This window comes from Portunus trituberculatus, chromosome 27 (genome assembly GCF_017591435.1).
Source record: "Portunus trituberculatus isolate SZX2019 chromosome 27, ASM1759143v1, whole genome shotgun sequence".
Taxonomy (NCBI): Eukaryota; Metazoa; Arthropoda; class Malacostraca; order Decapoda; family Portunidae; genus Portunus; species Portunus trituberculatus.
This window is the reverse complement of record NC_059281.1, coordinates 14,604,902-14,609,901: the sequence shown is the minus strand read 5'-3', so window position 1 is coordinate 14,609,901 and position 5,000 is coordinate 14,604,902. Positions and strand designations below refer to the sequence as shown.

At 48.3% G+C, this 5,000-nt stretch overlaps 1 protein-coding gene across 1 annotated transcript in view; it reads left to right on the top strand.

Annotated features, from left to right (window-relative positions):
* The first annotated feature begins 777 nt into the window (after positions 1 to 777).
* The window catches only part of LOC123509629 (sodium channel protein para-like), a 91,220-nt gene continuing 86,997 nt past the window's right edge, over positions 778 to 5,000 (top strand). Inside the window, 1 exon segment of the mRNA XM_045264062.1 lies at positions 778 to 1,294. The gene's annotated coding sequence lies outside the window, so the exon portion shown is untranslated.

Below are 5,000 nucleotides of genomic sequence, written 5' to 3'. Positions count from 1 at the left end.
TGTCTACCTGTTTCCATTCACTTTTTTCCCCTCAGTGTGTCATATCTTTCCTTCCCTTTCTGTCCCGTTCCATCTCTTTTCGTCATTTTCCCTTCCTATATTCGTTACTGGCTGTCTTTTCCGGTCTCTTGGGATTTTTCCTCGTCCTCTTCTTTCCCTCTGGCGCCTTCCCTCCCTTCCCTTTCGTGCCTTTTGCCCCGCCCCTCTCCCCTCGTCCCCTTCTCGTCAGCTCCCGAGAGTAGGTCACGCTGGCGCCGCGTCAGCGACTCAGCACTGGGTCAGCATAGCCAGCCGTGTGTGTGTGTGTGTGTGTGTGTGTGTGTGTGTGTGTGGAGGAATAGTGGTGGTGGTGGTGCAACATAGGGCGGGGGTGTGGTGGTGTGATGGTGCTGGAGGTGTTGCATGACTCACCCACCCTCACCCACCCAGCCCCTGCACAGCACCCACCCATCCACCGCCTTCCTCCTCACCCTTACCCTGTATAACCCTCCTTCTTCACTCTGCCTCACCCTTCCTCGCCCGCCACCTCTGCTGCCCCACCCTGCCACAGTGTATTGCGGGGTGGCGAAGGTTTATATTTGGGTTCATCTGTCATGTATGTTTGGCTAGAAATGAGAGATTAAGTAAAATCATTGTGGAGGGAAGCCAAGGGTGGAGGCGAGGTGGTGCTGCGTGCCGCCACTGCGCACCGCCAACCCTCACACACCCGCCATCCCGCACCCGCAGGACGATACGGCCACACACCAAAGGGCATTCTGTACTCCCTAATCTGGCGTGCATGGGAAGTGCTGTGGCAGGGCAGAGGTGTTGTGGGTGCATGTTGGTGCGGGTGTGTCTGGCGGGGTGCTGGAGCAGTGCGGTGTGTTGATTCTGGAAGGATCGGTGGTGTTGGCGTCCAGGCAGCGGGGTGGGGTGCGGTACGACACCTGCAGGGCCACTCCTGGCAACCGGGGTGTCTCCCAGTCAGCAGGTCCATTGTGAGCCAGACTTGTGAGCAGTGAGCACCGCGCGGCCGTACACGCTGTGACCCTTTCGTACCCGAGGCGGCTGAGGATCTGGCCATGCTGGAGGCGTCGTAATGCCCGGGGGGCGCGGCGAGCAGTGACGCACGGGTGGGAGGAACTAGTGAGTGAGGCCAGGACGGAGGTGTGGCGGGTGTGGCCCAGTGTTACGGACACGGTTTGACGGGCCGCGGGCCACCTCCCCGCCGCCCGCACCATGGCCGCCCACTGAGGCCACCCACCCAGCCGCCCCAGACACGCCGCACACTCCCGCCACGGATAACATGCTTAAGGTGACGCCAGGATGCCCTCCGTCATAACTCACCGCCCTCACCTCCTTCTGCCCCTTCGTGACCTCCCCCCATCCACTACTCCACCCCGTCCCTCCCTCCCTTACTCAGGCGGCGCCCTCCCCTGGGTCCCCGGGGGCTGCTGGAAGCCGTGGGTGTGGTGCTGCTCATTCTCCACCCTCCTCCACACCCCTCCACCCCTGCATTCCACAACGTCCTCCACTACTCGTCCGCCAACCTCCACTGCGTCATTTCTACATCCACTCCTCGCCTCCATCCTCCCTCAACCCTTTCTCCTCCTCCTCTCTCTTCCTCCTCTTCCTCTTCCACTCAATTCTTCCATTTTCATTATTTTTCTTGTTTCATATCATTTCCACTTTTCCTCCTCTCTTTTACTCTTCATTCCACCTCGCTCGTCTGTCTCATCATTTCCACTCCATATCTACTCCCTCCCCGGCACCCCTTCCACCCTTCCACCCTTCCACCTTCCTCCACCACGTTCCACCATCAGCACAAACACCATGGCATTTTTTTGTGTGTGTCCAACTAACCATGGATTTTATTTGTGTGTGTGTGTGTGTGTGTGTGTGTGTGTGTGTGTGTGTGTGTGTGTGTGTGTGTGTGTGTGTGTGTGTGTGCTTGTGATAGGTTACTGGATCTAAGGGTTACACACACACACACACACACACACACACACACACAGGGATGGCCATGTAATGTTATGAAAAAGAGACAGGGCAAAGGGAGGAGGAGGAGGAGGAGGAGGAGGAGGAGGAGGAGGAGGAGGAGGAGGAGGAGGAGCAAGAGGAGAGGCAGAGGAGGAGGAGGGGGAGGTAAACTCATTGATCATCCCCTCCTTCCCTCCCTCCCTACTTCTCCTCTTCCTCCTCCTCCTCCTCCTCGTCCTCCTCCTCCTCTTCCTCCTCCTCCTCCACCTCCTCGTATTCCCTGCCCAAGTTGCTCCACCACCGCCCACGGCATACTGTTGGAAAGAGGAGGAGAAGGAAAAAGAAGAAGAGGAGGAGGAGGAGGAGGAGGAGGAGGAGGAGGAGGAAGATGTTAAAGAAATTGAAGTGTCTCTTGATCTGTTGCTTCCTGTCCTTTTTGTGCTTGTCATTCCCTTTTCCTCTTGTTCTTCTTTGTTGTCCTCTTCTTATTCTTCCTCTTCCTTGTATGTCTCATTTTTCCTTTCTTTCCTTTCTTTTATTTATGCATTGTCTTCTCCTTCTCCTTCGTCTTCGTGTACTCCTAGCTCCTCCTCCTCCTCCTCCTCCTCGTTTTCTTCTTCCACCTTTCCACTGCAGTACTTAGTGGCAATGAACACTGATCACGTTAAGCTCTCTCTCTCTCTCTCTCTCTCTCTCTCTCTCTCTCTCTTTGTCGGAAATAGGAAAACAAGGATAACAAAACAAAGGAATAAGATGAGAGAGGAAGAGAAGGAATACGGGAAAAGAAGAAAGAAAAGGAAATGGAAATGATAGACAGGATGAGAAATAAGAACAAGGAAAGAAGGAAGGGAGAGAGATTGGCTGGAAGAGGAGGAGGAGGAGGAGGAGGAGGAGGAGGAGGAGGAGGAAGAGAAGGAGGAGAAGGAGGAAGAGAAACACAATAAAGATCAGGAAAGTATTATAGAAAAGGAGGTAACTGAGTAAGAAGAGAATGATGAAGAGAAAGAAGAAGAGGAGGAGGAGGAGGAGGAGGAGGAGGAGGAGGAGGAGGAGGAGGAGGAGGAAAACAATATTAAGGATACGAATGAGGACAAGGAAAAGGAGCAAAACATGAAAGAGGACACGAGAAAAGAGAAGGAATAAGAAGAGGAGGAGGAATACAAAGGAATACAAAGGAAAGCCAAACAGCAACAGACCTGTTGGTCCTTTCGAGGCTGTTTGGTAACTACTTCTAACTGGCTACAGATAAGAGAGACAGGACAGTACAGGAGAAGGCTCCTCCCCACCCACCACTCCCTCCAGCTTTCGCTGGCATGGAAAATAGCTTGGAAAAGTACCATGCAGTATGGAAAAAAACTGACATGGAATTTTCACAGGAAAGGATGAAAGGAGATTCTATTATTCACCCTACGGTGAACTCTACATATCTATCTATAAGAAAGTTAATATAGTATCATGTTTAATTATTCAGACAAGAAGAGAGCTTGTTGGGGTTATTCTTTAAATATTTATCAATTTTGTTTTTGAATGATGCAATGGAAGTACTGTTTACTATTTCAGAAGGAAGCTTATTCCAAATGTTAACTATTCTATTAAAGAAAAAGTGCTTTGCCTCGTGGGTTTTAAAGCGTTTTGGTGTAATTTTAAATCCATTATTCCTTGTTATGGTGGAATGATCAATAGTAAAATATTTATTGACATCAAGGTTGTTGTATCCCTGAAAAATTTTGAAAACTTCGATTAGGTCTCCTCTTATCCTGCGCTTTGTTAAGCTGAATAAATTTAATGCTTCCAGTCGTTCCTCATACGGCTTGTTTCTCAATCTCGGAATCATCTTGGTCACTCTACGCTGGATCCTTTCCAGTTTTTCAATGTCTTTTCTGTAATATGGTGACCAGAACTGCACACAGTATTCAAGCTGAGGACGCACCAATGAGTTATATAAAGTAAGGATAACTTTTTCTGATTTAAATTCAAAGGTTCTTCCAATGAACCCAACTAATTTATTTGCATTCTTTACTGCTTCTGTGCAGTGTTTGCTCGGCTTGAGATCTTTAGACACCACAACACCAAGATCTTTTTCATTCTCAGCACTTGCCAGAGGTACATTACTCATTGCGTATTTTGCTTGTACATTGTTACTTCCAATGTGTAGGACTTTACACTTTTCTATATTGAATTTCATTTGCCATTTTTCTGCCCAGCGTGTCAGTTTATTTAAGTCACACTGCAGTTCTTGCCATTGTGACGTCGATGTAACTTTGCTCATTATTTTGGTGTCGTCCGCGAATTTGCTTAGAGGAGGAGGAGGAGGAGGAGGAGGAGGAGAAAGAGGAGGAATACAAAGGAAAGCCAAGAGGAGGAGGAAGAGGAGGAGAAGGTAAACACAGTAAATAGAATAATCAGATAAATAAAATAAATGATAACAGATTGAAAATAATGAAATAGGAGAAAGAAAACGGAAAAACAACAAAATAAAGGAGGAGGAACAGGAGGAGGAGGAGGAGGAGGAGGAGGTAGATGTCGGTTAGGTCCCTTAGGAGTGATGGTTGGGTTACTGGTGGCGCTGGTGGTGGTGCTATACTCTCTCTCTCTCTCTCTCTCTCTCTCTCTCTCTCTCTCTCTCTCTCTCTCTCTCTCTCTCTCTCTCTCTCTCTCTCTCTCTTCGATCTTGTGCATTAGTGTGTCGCAGTATGATGTTCGTGGCGTGCATGTTGTTGTTGTTGTTGATGTTGTTGTTGTTGTTGTTGTTGTTGTTGTTGCTGTTGTTGTTATAGTTATTGTTATTGTTTGTATTCTTAATTTAGTATTATTTTTTCTGTCCTTACCTTCATCACAACAACAATTGCTACTACTACTACTACTACTACTACTACTACTACTACTACTACTACTACTACTACTACTACTGCAGTCGTCAAGAAACTGTCCTTCTTTAACTAGTATGATTTTGTCTTCCCTTTCTACTTTTTATGGAAATTTCTCACCTTTCCTTTCTTTCTTACACTTTTTGTTCTCCTTAGAATGTGATTTTTTTTCTA